This window comes from Chlorocebus sabaeus, chromosome 3 (assembly GCF_047675955.1).
Source record: "Chlorocebus sabaeus isolate Y175 chromosome 3, mChlSab1.0.hap1, whole genome shotgun sequence".
In the NCBI taxonomy this organism is placed as follows: Eukaryota; Metazoa; Chordata; class Mammalia; order Primates; family Cercopithecidae; genus Chlorocebus; species Chlorocebus sabaeus.
This window is the reverse complement of record NC_132906.1, coordinates 56,931,662-56,949,124: the sequence shown is the minus strand read 5'-3', so window position 1 is coordinate 56,949,124 and position 17,463 is coordinate 56,931,662. Positions and strand designations below refer to the sequence as shown.

The 17,463-nt window shown below is 36.5% G+C and overlaps 1 pseudogene; it reads right to left on the bottom strand.

Annotated features, from left to right (window-relative positions):
• Positions 1-4,890: 4,890 nt before the first annotated feature.
• On the bottom strand, positions 4,891-6,970 carry LOC103214584 (serine/threonine-protein kinase RIO3 pseudogene; annotated as a pseudogene).
• Positions 6,971-17,463: the final 10,493 nt, after the last annotated feature.

Genomic DNA, 17,463 nt, shown 5'->3' with positions numbered 1-17,463 from the left:
TTGAGTCATTGGCTCTTTGGCCTTCTGCAGAGGGCACCCTCATATGTCATTTTTTGTAGCCTTTCCTATTTTATCAGTCTAAACTGTGTTCTAAAGTAAATTTTGTAGCTGAACATCACCCATGCTTCTTAAGATGCAGAGTTAGATTATATGCCTCTTATTTAAGGAAGAAAATGGCTGGCCTTTTCTCAAATAGGAGAAACGACGGACTTGAATAATTGACTTGATTCAATGACTGAATCATTTTCTAGAATGACTTGAATTATTTTTCAGAGCTAATGTTTTTGTATGGCTATACTAGAGACTATAGTCAGAGTGACCACTTGGGTAAGACCATTCATTCCTTACCATTGACAGATGACATTTACTAATGAACTGCTATCCCTTGTCATCTCTCCTCAGAAACCACTGATAGAAACTCCCCTAGAAACACATGAAGTTTTATTTGTTCTTGCCATAAAACTATATATATGTATTACATATTCATATGTACTCCTTCAAAATTACTTTTTTACTAAATTATATGTATTTCGGTTACTTCTAATTTATAAAAGGTGTGTGTGTAAAAGAAATATATATACATGAATATAATATACATATTGCAAATAAGAAGTAATTTTGGAAAAAAGAAAGATAGAAATAAAACTGAGAAGTTAGGATGAGCTTCTGGGACCCTGATGTTGGCAGACTCTGAGGAGCTTACTGTCTAGATGATTCATCCCTTGCACAAAGTAAATTTCTTCCAAATTCCTGACTCTTTCACCCGTGCCTTTGGACTACCTAAAATTTTACCAATTAGAGATTCATTAGGGTTAGTTATTATCTGCTAGCTAAAATGTATAGAATTATCAAAGTGTTAATGGGCTATGAGTTCTTCACACATTTGCAAATTGGCACAACAAAATAATACTTAGAATTTGGCTTGCAATTTAACTGACATCATGCATTCCTATGGTTTATATTTTAAATTTTATTCTTAATTATCATCATGTAATTTAAGCAAAGGACTATTACAATTTCTTACCAGAGGAATATCAGACACAGGGTTTAATTGTCTTTTTTCTAACTTCAACCCAAGAGTCATCCCACAAGTAGATTCTGAAATGTGGTTTCAGGAAAATGAAGTAAATGGTTTCTGGGAGTGAGTCTGGAGAAGAGGATAGGGAATACAGAAGGGAAGTGAAGAACAGCAAGGCCCTGGGCTTGTGGTTGTCAGTGGAGAGGGGTGCCATGCACCAAGAGAACAGTATAAAAAGTGAAGTGAGAAAACAATTTCAAAACTCTTTTAAATAATCCCTACCATTAGCAATGAGGGGAAAAAGCTCTGTTTTGTCATCCTTCTCCTGTCCTCTCTGAATGACTGGGTCTGCTCTCAGGACATAGGTCGTCGGCCACATTTCAACTATATTAATAGTTGGGTATATTTTGTGTGGTATCTTAGCAGCATGATAGCTATGTGTGTGTGCAGTTGTATTTTTTTAAAGTGGTCTCTTGAAACAACTGCTCTTTAGATTTTCAGAATAAAGTCAATTTTTAAATTCAGAATTCCCTACGTATGTTTCAGCGTTGCTTTCTTGATGTTATGTCTCTAAAGAGAGTGGACCACATCTTAAAAATGGACTCGCTTTAGAAAGAGCATCTTGTGTCCATCAGTTCAATAAACTGGGGACAGACTGAGGCAATTATATCATAAACTCTTATTTTAAAAATGAATTAAAAAGCAACTTTTTTGACAGGCGACTTTGCAATTCACAGATTTCCTGATACTGCTTCTAAATCTAAAGCATCCTCATTGTACATGCTCATTAGCATCTATAAATATAAATACTAGAGCATATTTTCAGTAAACTGAGGGAAGATAGTTATAAGCATACCTTGGAGATAGTGTGGATTCAGTTTCTGATCACCATAATAAAACAAGTCGTATAAATTTTTGGTTTCCTAGTGCATGTAAAACTTACGTTTATACTGTAGTCTTAAATATGTAATAGCATTATGTCTATAAAAACAATGTACCTACTTGAGTTACAAAATACTTTAAAATGTTAGTGATCATCTGAGCCTTCAGTGAGTCTTAATTTGTTTGCTAGTGGAAGGTCTTATCTCTATGCTGATAGATGCTGACTGATCAGGGTGATAGTTGCTGAAAGTTGGGATGGCTGTGGCAATTTCTCAGAATAAGACAATGAAGTTTGCCACATCGATTGATCTTCGTTTTATGAACAATTTTTTGGTAACATGTGATGCTGTTTGATAGCATTTTACCCACAGTAGAACTTCTTTCAAAATTGGAGTCAATCCTCTCATATCCTGCCACTGATTTTTCATCTAGGTTTATGGAATATTTTAGATGAGTTCTCATTTCAACAATGTTCACAGCATCTTCACCAGGAGTACATTCCATCTCAAGAAACCACTATTTTTGCTTATTCATTAGAAGAAACTCCTTATCCCTTCAAGTTTTATCATAGTATTGTAACAATTCAGTCACATCTTCAGGCTCTACTTCTGATTCTAGTTCTCTTGCTATTTCAACATCTCCAGTTACTTCCTCCACTGAAGTCTTGAGCCCCTTGGACTCATTCATGAGAATTGGAGTTAACTTCTTCCAAACACCTCTTAAAGTTGATATTTTGACCTCCTCTGATGAACCATGAATGTTCTTAATGGCAGCTAGAATGGTGAATCCTTTCCAAAGGTTTTTCAATTTATTTTGCCCAGATCTGTCAAAGGAATAATTTTCCATGGCAGCAATTACCTTACAAAATATACTTCTTAAATAATACATTTGAAAGTTGAAGTGACTCCTTGATCCATGGGAAGCAGAGTGGATGTTCTGTTAGCAGACATAAAGACAACATTAATCTCCTTGTGCATCTCCAGTGAGCTCGTGGGTGGCTAGAAGTCTTTTTCTGAGTAGTAGGTCTCAACAATAGGCTTAGAATATTCATTTAACCTTGCTGTAAAAGGATGTGCTGTCATCTAGGCTTTGTTTTTCCATTTCTAGAGCACAGGCAGGGTAGATTTAGTGTATTTTTATTATTATTATTATACTTTAAGTTCTAGGGTACATGTGCACAACGTGCAGGTTTGTTACATATGTATACATGTGCCATGTTGGTGTGCTGCATCCATTAACTTATCATTTATATTAGGTATATCTCCTAATGCTATCCCTCCCCGCTTCCCCCTCCCCACAATATGCCACGGTATGTGATTTTCCCCTTCCTGTGTCCAAGTGATCTCATTGTTCAATTCCCACCTATGAGTGAGAACATACGGGTGTTTGGTTTTCTGTTCTTGTGATAGTTTGCTGAGAATGATGGTTTCCAGCTGCATCCATGTCCCTACAAAGGACACAAACTCATCCTTTTTTATGGCTGCATAGTATTCAGTGGTGTATATGTGCCACATTTTCTTAATCCAGTCTGTCACTGATGGACATTTGGGTTGATTCCAAGTCTTTGCTATCGTGAATAGTGCCGCAATAAACATACGTGTGCACTTATAGTCCTTTGGGTATATACCCAGGAATGGGATGGCTGGGTCAAATGGTATTTCTAGTTAGATCCTTGAGGAATCGCCACACTGTTTTCCACAAGGGTTGAACTAGTTTACAGTCCCATCAACAGTGTAAAAGTGTTCCTATTTCTCCACACCCTCTCCAGCACCTGTTGTTTCCTGACTTTTTAATGATTGCCATTCTAACTGATGTGAGATGATATCTCGTTGTGGATATCAACGAGATATCAAGGTTTTGATTTGCATTTCTCTGATGGCGAGTGATGATGAGCATTTTTTCATGTATCTGTTAGCTGTATGCATGTCTTCTTTTGAGAAGTGTCTGTTCATATCCTTTGCCCACGTTTTGATGGGGTTGTTTGTTTTTTTCTCGTAAATTTGTTTGAGTTATTTATAGGTTCTGGATATTAGCCCTTTGTCAGATGAGTAGATTGCAAAAATTTTCTCCCATTCTGTAGGTTGCCTGTTCACTCTGATGGTAGTTTCTTTTGCTGTGCAGAAGCTCTTTAGTTTAATTAGATCTCATTTGTCAATTTTGACTTTTGTTGCCGTTGCTTTTGGTGTTTTAGACATGAAGTCCTTACCCATGCCTATATCCTGAATGGTATTACCTAGGTTTTCTTCTAGGGTTTTTGTGGTTTTAGGTCTAACATTTAAGTCTCTAATCCATCTTGAATTAATTTTTGTATAATTTTTAAAGGCCCTGGTACTTCAGAAATGGTAAATTGCCATTGACTTTAAGTCACTAGCTGCATTTAGCTTCTAATAAAAAAGTCAGTCTGTCCTTTAAAGCTTTGAAGACAGGCATTGACTTCTGTAACTATGAAAGTCCCAGATGGCATTTTTTCCCCAATAGACAGCTATTTCATCTACATGGAAAATCTGTTTTTTAGTGTATCTACATTCATCAACTATCTTAATTAGATCTTCTGGATAATTTGCTATAGCTTCTACATCAGCACTTGCTCCTTCACTTTGCACTTTTTCTTAAAGATAGTGAGATTTTATTTTCTCAATGCTGAGCTAAAAATTCCACACATTTGGCACATGTGTTACAAGGAGGGGGAAAAGCAGAGAAACATCACTGTATAGCTCTCAGGTTTTGGTACTGCAAGTATAACCATAACTTTGTTTGCTATTGGCAACTGGCAATCACCTCTGTGTTTACATTGAAGGCAGTGGGCATTGGTGGTATTTACCATAAAATACTGGAGGGCATGAAGCAGCTTTTTTTCCATTCTTCTGAATGTGATCTTCATTCATTGTCTCCAAAGCTTCTATCTTAGCTAAAAAAAAAATCCCCTTCATTATCTACTGAGATGTTTAAAACAGCATTGAAGAGGTCTCATTCATTAATGGCTTTCCTTACTACTCCTTTCTGGAAAAACTGTGAGACATTTTATAGTCATGGAACAATGATTCCAATCCATTAAGACAAGTTGGTTCTCCTGACTGACTGATGTCAAACAACCAGACCTTTCCAGCATGCCAAAGTATGTTATACTTGTTGAGGTTGATATGAAAAAGTGTACATTCATTACATAACTGCTGCATCAAATGAAGAGTTTGTTAGTAGGTTTCTTCCATTCCTTCACTATTGAGCTTTACTTCTTTTAATTTAGGGGCTGGAACATAATCATGGCCAATAAAAGACATAGTTAAAATGTATTTCTTGTACTCAAGTTGTATAACTGTTGGACAAGGAATTCTAGTTCTCTGCATTCTTGTGAGATTGTGGATTTTGCTTTCTGCCCACATGTGGATAATCTTATGTGGACTTAGTTCACTGAAGGGATCTTTATACCTAAGATCATCTTTAACTTATTGATCATGATTCTTCCACTCTTTAAGGGTTGTTGTAAATACGATGTTGGCACATTGTGTAGGTATGACTTTACTATATTCATCCTCCATGCTCTTTCTGTATACATGAAAGACAATGGATTTCTCTCCTGTACTAAAAGTCAGTGATTGTCTCAAACATTCCGGAGTTGACCTTTTCATACATAAAAAAACATGTCTCAGGATCAACTGCATTTTCTTCGGTAGAGTGCTCCTTTTCTTGTGGAGGAAGGTTTACTTTGATGTTCTTCTGAGTAGGTATGTTATTTTGAAGCCTCAAAAACTTTGTTTGGTAGTTTTAAATCCATTCTGTCTTCTACCTGAAATGCAGGTGCAAAATTTTCCATTCTTGCTGGATTCTTTCTCCCACATACTACTTCATGATGTTTGGTGGTAATGCCCTTTCCTTTTCCAATAAAACCCTTTTTGGGAGTGGGAACTGGTTTTGCTAGTCAGTAGAGATCATCATGAGTATCCTGGCAGTCAGCCCCATCTTCAGAGCTATCACTGTCTTCATCAGGATGGACTTTTCAATAATTTTCAAAGGACATGGAAATTTCTTTTTTATCTCCATTGAATCTTCTTTTTGCCTAAATTGTGCATCATATTCTTTGCCAAATTCCATCTGTAGTATCTGAGCCAACATTAGGTCACTGGAAGTGTCAGTGTTTTCTCCAGTAATAAATGGCCTTTTAGCAATAGCTACTTGAGGAAAAGGGATAGTTTCTACCCCTAACTGCAGTTCTTTGATCAACTGTTCACTCATCGTATCAGCCAAAGAACAAGATGTTGTCATTTGAAGGGTAGCCCATGGATACTTACTGGGTCCCCCAGCCCACTGCTGACTTGGGCTTAGGCAGTGTCACTCCTGCCAGATTTTTTGGGGGAAGAAGTTCAGCAACAAGAACAGAGCAGAGAGGTGGTAGGATGGAAAGCAGGCTCTAGCAAGGAGATAGGTGGAGCCAAGGCAACCAGAGCTGAAGTGACAGATCCCTCTCGCATTTTTATGTGATAAAGATAGCTTCTGTCCCTAAGCTTCAGGAATGAACCTCTGCCAGCTTCAAGCTTTTCTCCTTTGCATCTTCCTCACCTCTCTCAGCCTTCACAGAATAGAAGAGGGTTAGGGCCTTGCTCTGGATGAGGTTTTGGCTTAAGGGGATGTTGGAGCTAGTTTGATCTTCTATCCAGACAACTAAACTTTCTCATATCAGCAATAAAGCTGTCTTGCTTTCTTAACATTTGTATGTTCGCTGGAGTAGCACATTTAATTCCCTCCAAGAACTTTTCCTTTACATTCACAACTTGGCAAACTGTTTAGTGAAAAATATCTAGCTTTTGGCCTATCTTGGCTTTCAATATGCCTTCCTCATTAAGCTTAATTATTTCTAACTTTTGATTTAAAGTGAGAGATCAGTGACTCTTCCTTTTACCTGAATACTTATAGGCCATTGTAGAAATTTTAATTTGTCTCATTTCAGTATTGTGTCTTAGGGAATAGGAAGGTGCAAAGAGAAAAAGAGAGATGGTAACAGCCAGTTCGTGGAGGTGTCAAAACACACACGATATTTGCCTACTGTTTTTGCCACCTTACATGGGTGGGGTTCATGATACCCAAAAACAATTATAATAGTAACATCAAAGATCACTGACCACAGGTCATCATAATAGATATAATATTAATTTTAAAAGCTTAAAATATTGCAAAAATTACCAAAATTTGACACAAGTGTGCACATGATATTGGAAACATTGAGGCTGATAGACTTGCTCAGTTCAGGGTTGCCACAGTGTCTGTGAAGCACAATAAAATGAAGTACAAAAAAATGGAGGTATACCTGTAATTAATGTTCACTGTGTAATCTAAATGGAAATTAAATATAGGAGTTCACAAGCTAAATACATCTTAGGGACCCTTTATTCCAAGGAGGTAAGAGGAGAGAGACCATCCAATTGGTAACCGGAAAGGTATATATTTACCTTTATCGTGTTCTTTTTCCCCTAGACTCAACTGGGAATAATGTTTAACCGCATGTCTTTTCTTACATGTGTAGTTTGAATAACGGCTATACAACTGTATGCTACTTGCAGCTCTTGATCTTCATTATCAACATTTAAGTGTTCTTTGGGGGCTGTTTTAAGACATGCTTTAAATTATGGATACTGATGTCACCTCTTTTTCACCCTCTGATTGAAGCTGCAGCCTTCCTTAGATAACAAGATTTTCCAAATTCTAACCTCTAGTTAGATGCAAATCAGAGCTTTTTGGGGGCATGTACCGTGTCTTGTTTTATAGTTAAACAAGTTAAATAGATAATTAGTGTCTTAGTTCGGGACACTGTAACAAAGTACGATAAACTGGGTCACTTATAAATAGCAGAAATGCATTTCTCACAGACTTGGTGGCTGGAAGTCCAAGATCAGGGTGCCAGCATTCTCAGTTCTGGTGAGGGCCCACTTCTGGGATGTAGACTGTCAGTTTTTCATTGTAGCTTCACACAGTAGAAATTGATTGAGCTAACTTTATTTCCCTTTTCATAAGAACACTAATTCCATCATAGAGGTTCCACCCTCGTGACCTAGTTACCTCCCAAATGGCTCACCTCCTAATACCATTATGTTGGGGGTTAGGGCTTCAACATACGAATTTGACAGCGGGGTACATAAACACACAATCCATGATAGTGGGGTAATGGTGAATTCTCCCTGTTTGCATTTAAATGGTTTGTAAAATCCCTCTAGGTGAAATAGCATATTGTATGGAATCATAGGAGGAGATTTTAGCATGTGAGCCACAGTGAGACAGAAAGCACATAGGATTTGTCTTAAGACAGACATGAATTCATTTCCTACCTCTGCAAAACAGGGTTGAAGATTCCTGAACCTTCTGAATTCCAACAGAGAAAATCTGGTCCTAAACCAATTGTCTAGTTACATCTTTATCTATAGAATATATATCAACTTGTCTGCTTCAAGAAATTAAATTGGGACAATTGACATTGATCATCAGCTGCTTTCTGTAAATCAGTAAAACAAAATTATTACCTTTTTCTTAAATTCAAAAATTATTTGTATTCTATAGATCTTACTTGTTTTCCTCCAAATTTAGTATTGATTTGTATGATATTGAGCAAATTAAAATGCTAGTCCAGCATATCAAATCTACCTTAGCAAAATTTGACAGATCATCTTTTAATATTGCACTACTCCTGCTTAACAATCCTCAGTATCTCTATTGTCTCATATCTGCATGTGGCCTCTGGGTGAAGGTAGATTAAGGCATAGGGAGAATCCTATTTTCTGGACTTTTATTTCTTTATTTCTGACTCCATCCTACATCAAACCATCATATGTAAAGTTCTTTGTGACAGTTTTTGAATTATTCCATGTCTGCATTTTGACAGCAGGAATAATGGTTTTAATGACAGATACTCATCTTCCCAGGAAGTAAGAAAAGATGGGAATACAATGTTTCTCTTTACTTTATAAGAGTGTATTGTTATTTGTCATTTATTAACATTGTTTTGACTATTCTCGTCATCAATCATTTTTCATGACCAGACTTTATTCTTTGGCAACACATCTCCCATTTTCTGTTGAGGAATCCCCTCTGGGAGATATTAGTTCAGCTACTGAGGGATATTCTGTTTCCTTTTACAGGCAATGACTGCACAGCCTGCAAGAGGCCTGTTTGGGACATTAGTTGTTAATGTAAGTAATAATGATAATGAATTGCCCACTTGAATGTATTATACATAGTTCTAAAAGGGTTGCCTTTTAAAAATAGATAATGAATAGAATAGACTTTGGACAAGTGTGATCTCTGAATGAAAGCATCTTCTTGTTTATTAACAGCCACAGGTGTTCTGAGTCCATGTCTTCCAGGCCAGTGACCCTGATTGTAAAGGTCACTTTACATACTGTCATTTCATGACTTCTGGCTTTCTCATGATGGATTAAAACAACAAAGGAATCAGAAAGAAAAAAAGGGAGGGGAGCTGATGGGAGGCAAACTCAATGAGACACTGCATTACTCTTTCTGTAGTGTCTGGTTCCTGGTGAGAGGTGAGAGCAGCATCCTGGTGGCCTCCCGTAGAGATGGGGGCTGGTTGGCCGAATCCCTCTCTCTGCTTGAACAGCTCACAAAGAGCTCATGTGTGCCATGCTGCTGGTAATCTAGCTCATCTGTTTCATCTGCCTCCTGTGAGATAGGGGAATAAAAAATAGGTAAAATACTCTAGAGAAGCTTGAAATGACTGATGATATTGTCATTTGGTATTGCTTGGGCTTGCATGTTAAGTCATGCTTCTCTCTGCTATGTCTCACACTCCTTCTGGAAAAGAATTTAAAGTCAAACAGGATGGGTTGATAGGTAGAAAGCAGAAATGCGTACATTACAGGTTAAATCTGATATTTTTTTCTCTGGGAGAAATAAACTAAGAACATGAAGTTCCGGGCTCATAACCCAGGTTTTCCTTAGTAGGACTGATTTTGAGAAAGTTGTAGAGTTAGAGAAATCAATACCCTTTGTTTTGGGTCTGTACTCTGTTTTCAACATTACAATACAATTTAATGTATAATGTCTATGTGTCATTTAGTTGTTCTTATGTTCCATCAATTAATTTATTATTCAAAAACAATGTCAATTATTTTTACCCAGTTTACAAGTGACATAGAATTTGAGGAAAAAGAGTAAAGCACAAACTTATTTGAAACTATAAACTTGGGATGAAGTCAAACTCTGAATGGATCTGAACATTGGGCATTTTCTGATGATTGATGACCAGCTAGGAGGAGTTGATGGTCCTTGGCTGAAACTCGGGCCATTAACTCCAGCCAGTCATTAATTGCCTAGAAATGTCCTGGGCTGAGGTCATTATTGCTATTATAAACTGAATTAATGCCCTGTGCTTTAGCCAATAAGATTATTTGAATTATCTTTATTCTCCATTCAATTTATAATTATAAAAATGTACCAGAAGCAATCAGACCAGATGATAGATTAATCATATGCAAAATTACATTCTAAATGAATTGTTTTGGATTCATACAGCTACCCAAAGCATTTGAAGAAGTTGATTCCTCTGTGTTGGCATTTATTGAAGTTGATTTTCTATGCTGCACCCCAGTTCCTCCACCCTACTTCCTATGATTGGTTCAAATTCAAGTAAATACAATGAATGAGATTTTCAATTCACAATGTATAGATTCAACTTCCTGGAAGATATAATAGTTTGATTTTGGGGTATGAAAAATTGGGATGGTGGTCATGGGTATAGCAGAGTGGGTAGATGTGGGAAGAATATAAATCCATGAATAAAAAGCTATATAAGACCTAAAACATATATACACAGACACAATTTCTTGACTGTGTCATATTTTGCAGTTTACAATTATTTTTATATTCATTATTTAACTTTACTCTTTCAGTAACATTTTCATTGAAATATGGCAGATATTACGATTCCATTTTTTATAGGAGAAAATTGAGGTCTGAACGTTTAAGCAATTTGCCTTGTGTGGCATTGTTACAGATGACCACAGCTGTCCTCAATCCAAGTTTGTTTCTCCCGTGTTAGTCTATAGCAAGGATCATTATTTTGTCCTGGGATGTTCTTTTAAGTTTTTATGCTGACAATGACTCAGTACTACTAATAAGTATTAGAATGTCTTTAAAAGCCCTTTTCAAGCTATGTCCAAACTTCTTGAGTTCTTTAGAGGAAAAGTGCTATAGAACTAACAAGTAATATAGCATTTTGATACTTCAGGATGAAAAGATCCATTTGCTGCTTTATCTTCTCAGGGTCTGCTTGAGTATTTGTTTTGTTCTTAAGCCATTCATATTTGTGTTAACCCATAACCTAATTAGGTAAATTATTGTATTTATATGATGCTTTTATATGTCTGTATTCCAGTCTATATGTGGAAAGCCTCTTAAATAAAGAAACCTGCTATGATATAACCAGAATTTTACTGGCATACTACAGCAAGGAAGAACAATTAAAAAGAATTTCTGAAAAAATATTTGCAAATTAATTAACCAAGAAAGAATGAGTTTTTATTGTTTATGGACTGCCCTAGGAAGTCCTTAGGATATGATATCAGCAGCCGAATGAACATTTGGATGAACTGGTTTTTTTTTTTTGTTTTTTTTAAGGCAAGGGTCAATTCAAACTAGATGATACTGTGAGCTAAGAAGTATTATGCAAGTTATATGGCATTCTACAGTTATAACCGTAAAGCGATTATTCTCATTCTTACATACCTAGTGGGGGTGATTGTTCCTATTCTTCCTCCTGAACTTCTTTTTACATCCAAGCTCTGGCCAGACCAGAGGGGCAGGCAGAGAAGACTCTCATTCCAGATCTACACTACCGTTAGAATCCCTAGATAGTACGTTGTCTCAGAAACAACAAACAATAGTTTAGAGTCAGACCTGGTTCTCTTCTTTGTTTCTCCTTTCATCAAATGAGGAGTTGGATTATGTGATAAGATAGTGACTATGCAGAAACATGTATGACTCCAGGAAGTCCACACTTGGCAACTGCAACATTCACAAAAACTGAGAGCAGAATGATTAGAATCCAGACCAAGGAAACACATCACAGTCTATTGGGGTCTACCTTGAAAAGCCAGGTGAACATCTCAGAGGTGAATTGTTCTATTTGACCAGTTGTGTTTCTCCAACTGCACCTGAAGTGTTAGCAATGACATAGATACCACATTGATAAACAGAGAAAATCTAAAACTGTGATTTTTAGAAATTATCAAAATCTAAAACTTTGATAATTACTTCTTGAACTGAAGAGTTTAGATTGGTCCAATGAGCTTTCAGAGCTACGAAAATATCATTTATAACATCAGGTAAGATTTAGTTTCCTACTACCTTTCCAATTGTATAAATTTCTCACTATCTTTTCCAACTGTATATACCCCATTATAAGAATAATTACATTAATAATGCATATACAAAAGTAAATTAGTGATTCTTCTGTATAATTCTTCAGAGTAGCCTGTGTGGCTTCATTTTGTAAGTTCCTGGTCACATGCTGTAAGGAGACATGTTTCCTATGGGATGTCAAGCAAAACCAGTAATAATTACCTGATAGATGCAACCAGTTTATTTGTGAGAAACAAGCAAAGAATGAGCTCCATAAATAAGATAGTACTTAAGAGGGCACAGACTATGTGGTAGTCTAGGAATCATTTAACATGGCAGGTGTGCCAGTTATCTGTTTTGGAAAGGGCAGAGTCTCTGGAGTTGAACAACTCCTATAAAGCAGTTGAAGAGTCTCTGAAGAGTAAAAGTGAACTGTACAGAAAAAAAAAAAAACTCCAATATTTATTCCTTGCCCTCTTACTTGCCTGGCCTCTATGGATAGCACTGTAATGATTTTTACAGAAGCACTTTGTTCTTCCAGTCAGAGTCTATTTTTTTTTTTTTTTTTTTTTTTTTTTTTTTTTTTTTTTGATGATTAGAAGTTAGGGTTAACAATGTGGGGATATTTTAGGTACCAGAAGGGGCCACTGCAAAGAAGATGACTGTCTGACTAGTTTAGGGTCATGACTAGTAGATAGAATTGTATCCAGAGGATCAGGCAATCCTGGAAAGTGAGCAAGGTATAATCATTCTAGTCATGACCCTACGATTTTGAACCCCCATTCAAGGGAGGTTAAGAGTATTGCATGGGATAGTGCAAGATAGTGCAATAATAAATCCTATTTCTATTGGTGGTTATACTATGGGCCTCAGTCCCTCCTTTGGTTGTGGTTAGAAAGGGTATTTTACTAGTTTGGGTAAAGGGTTGGTTAGTATAGTCTGAATGTTGATGGGCTCAGTACCCTCAAATCCTACCAATATTGGTAAAATTTTTGGACCACGTGAAACCTGGTATCTTGCAAAGATCTTCAAATTATGTCTGCTATATGCTTCTCTATAAGACAGTGTCCAAACTAGCTATGACCCAATTATGGAATGGGAAATCCTCTGGAATGTCAAGGAATAAGCCTTTTAAAGAGCATTTAAACTCTTAGTTTCATTTACATAAGAAATCTCTTTACCTAGCAAAAATATTCTGCGGAACTGGAGACACAGTGAAGACTTTTTACTAATAGCTGACCTATTCTAAGGGAAGTACTAAAGAGTGTTTTTCAAGTGAAGGAAAATGATTCCAAAAGGAAACTCAAAGATTTAAAGAGAAATGTAAGGCAACAGAAAGAGTAAACATGTGGGTCAATTTAAATGGTTGTTGAGTCAATAAAACCATGATAGCAATGCACTATGGGATCTAAAATACGTTGAGCCTTTCCTGTCAGCAAGGCCTGGGGTCCTGGCACTGGTGAATCTCAGGATGTCTGTTGCATTTCACAGGTGAGCCACTTGCCTTCTGACCTCTGAGCAAGCTCTCCCCGCTTTATATTCTCGTTGCCAGAGTTTTGAGTGGTGAGGGAGTTCTCTTTGCTTTCCAGTTTTGCCCTCTGCTTTCTATGCCTTGGGTGATCCTTTTCATTCCTGCTGCACCACTCTCGGCCTCTGGAGAGTGGATGTAGCCCGTAGATGCTCTGTGAAGAAAAAATTACTTGAGAGGTCTCTCTCCAGTCTTCTGCTCCTCCCTCAGTCTTAGTGAGGTGAATGCCTGGAGTTAAGCCTAGGGGTCTAATTTCTCCCTGCCACAATTTGAGGTCTCCCTAAGATGGAGGGAAAGAACTAGAGGGTGGTGTAGTCTTCCTTTCTATCTTGGGCCTCCCATTATCATTCACACACAGCCCTAGAAGGCTTGCTGAAAGTTAGACTGAGTACTCATTACCTTTTTCAGTGGCCCTTGCTCCCCTCACTCTCCATTTCAGTCAGGCACACAGGAGCTGTGGATCTTTCCTTTTGCCCAGGCTGGAGCGCAGTGGTGCAATCTCAGCTCACTGCAACCTCTGCCCCTCAGGTTCAAGCGATTTTCCTGCCTCAGCCTCCCAGGTAGCTGGGATTACAGGTACACACCTCCACCTCCGGCTAACTTTTTGTATTTTTAGTAGAGATGGGGTTTTGCCATGTTGGCCAGGCTGGTCTTGAACTCCTGACCTCAGGTGATCCACCTGACTTAGCCTCCCAAAGTGCTAGGATTACAGGCATGAGCCACCATGCTCAGCTTTTTCTTCTCTTTTGAGGGCTTGTCACTTTCTGGAGTTTGTTTCATTTAAGTTTCTTTTAGTGCTCAGCTGTGTAATGGATTTCAAGACAAACTACACTTACCTAGTTCATCTGGATTGTTTTTGGTTACTAGCATGTATTACTTATTTTGACCCTAATTTACTGATAGTGTAATAAGCTTTGCTCTTACAGTTGACAAGACCTGCCTTCTTTGAATATGGCAGAAGTAGTAGACCAAATGGTGATGGTAGTGTTGGGACATGATTTCAGAGAAAAGAAGACCAATACTAGTTTTACTCTAATGTTAAATTCAAAAATATTCTCTATTATGTGATTCTATGAAGACTGGTCATGTACAATTGTTATTATACGCTCAGATGTGATTGTTATCAAGGGTTAAAATTCTGTCAAGAATGTATTTCTCCAAGATAAGAAAATAATGTGGTTCTGGGTTTTTAAACATATGAATTGTAGACTAGACTTGCTTATTTGCCTGATATTTTGAGAATTATTACTGATCTTGTTGCATGGTGAATTAGTCAGTGTTCTCTAGAGGGGCAGAACTAATAAGATAGACGTATATATAAAGGGGAGTTTGTTAATGAGTGCTGACTCACAAGATCACAAGGTGAGGTTCTATAATAGGCTATCTACAAGCTGAGGAGCTAGGAGCAATGAAGCCAGTACAAGTCTGTCCCAAAGCTGAAAAACTTGGAGTCTGATGTTTGAGGGCAGGAAGCATCCAGCACAGGAGAAAGATAGAACCAGACAACTAAACCAGCCTAGACTTTCCACATTCTTCTGCCTGCTTTTTTATTCTGGCCGCCCTGGCAGCTGATTAGATTATGCCCACCCATATTAAGGGTGGGTCTGCCTTTCCCAGTCCACTGACTCAAATGTTAATCTCCTTTGGCAAAACCCTCACAGACACACCCAGGAACAATACTTTGCATCCTTCAATCCAATCAAATTGACACTCAATATCAACCATCACACGTGCATACAGTGAAGGAATGTAACAGGTTTTTCAGTGGCAGATAAGACTGAAGAGCAAAAATTAAAGTTAGAAGCTTGAAAGAAAAAGCTTCCTTACCTTATTACAGTGTATTTCATAATTAGATAACAAATCAATAAAGTAGGTGATGATCTAGACACTGTATGTCCACAAAATTGTACCATCAAATCTCTCATGAATGTGATAAAATACTTTTAATTTTATTTTCCATCACAAAAAGATCCAACATAGGCAATTCATTCCTTTCATAAAATTAAATAACAAATTTGACTGTCAGCTTATGGGATAAATTATCAGAACTGGTTACCTATGAAGGACTAAGTATAAATTTTGAAACTGCAGTTATCACTAGTTTGATTTTAGATAAAAATAAAAAGTTAATAATTTGAGCTCATTAAAAAAAAATTTTTTTTTAAATCTAGCTGGGTGCAGTGGTTCATTCCTATAGAGGCTGAGGTGGACAGATCACTTGATGTCAGGAGATTGAGATCAGCTTGGCCAACATGGCAAAACCCCATCTCTACTAAAAATACAAAAATTAGCCGGATATGTTGGTGCATGACTGTAATTCCAGCTACTTGGAAGGCTGAGGCAAGAGAATCACTTGAGCCTGAAAGGCAAAGGTTGCAGTGAGCCAAGATTGTGCCACTTCACTCCTAGGTGACAGAACAAGACTATGTCTTGAAAAAGAAACAAAAAAAGAAAATATCTTCTTCCATTCACATCAACATATTTGTTACACTGTGGTTTTTTTGTTTTTTGTTTGTTTGTTTTTACTGTGGTTTTATGCTTATTAAAAGAAGTAAACAGTTTAGATCTATATAGTCTCTTGCAAGAAGCATTACTGTCAATCTAATTTAGATTAATTAGTAAGAACCAAGCTCAATTGTTACCTTAAGCATAAATATTAATAAATATGCTGTTCATTAAAAGTGTCCATAAGGTGTTTCATATGTTTCATATGGGGAACCATATTTCAATCATTATTTTTTCTTTAGTTATGATTACAGAATGACAAAAGTTCATGAGTCCTGTAGTGTTCCCATGTATTACTTGCCTGTATGTATACTTCAATGAACAACTTGTAGAAGTTTTGATATTCTTTTATTTTTCTATATGGTCATTCTGATTGTATATATTGAAAGTCACTTTTATATGCACTTAAACTAATGATTTAAAAAGTAGGCTTGAAGTTTGTATATTATTTTTGTCTATTTAATTTCTCTTACTTTTATTGTACTTTCCAAAAGTATCATTTTGTGGAGGACTGAAATTTAAACAAGCAAAACTGGTTCTTTATCACAGAGAGTTTGGAAAGCATCATTCTGAAGCACAATTACAGATTTTCAAAATTTAATATTGTATACAATTTGAGCTCTTATTATTCAATTTGTTCAATTGCTCCCTTGTTATTAAGCAAAACATTTTACTGTCTTCCTGTTCCCAAGATTTGTTTTCAATAATAGCAATCCAATGAAAGCTTTAAAAGCTGAAGTAGTTTGGCACTTCATTCATGGAATATTTTGATTGAAAATTTCAAATGATTTTGAACAAAATGTTGCTGAAATTTAGAGGGCTAATTTGCAAAATGTTCAATACCATTTTAAGACATTTAAAAAGTAATTCTCTAGATTCTCAAATACACTAAAGTTTAATTGACATTGGCAGAAAATAAAGTGCATACTGCCATAATGAAATATTTATTTTATATTCAAGATAAGTCTAGTAACAAAAATCGTGTTGCTCAATAATTCTATGTATATGTAAAAACACTCATAAATTTGGGTAACTACAACTTCTCTTTTAATTGGCAGAATACCAAAACATATTGGATGCAATTTTGAATTCTGTGTGTGCCACGAACAATTACAAATATGTTTTTGCTATACAGCGTTTCTTATTTAATAAAAATATTTTATTATAATGCTTTCCTCCATCAAAATTT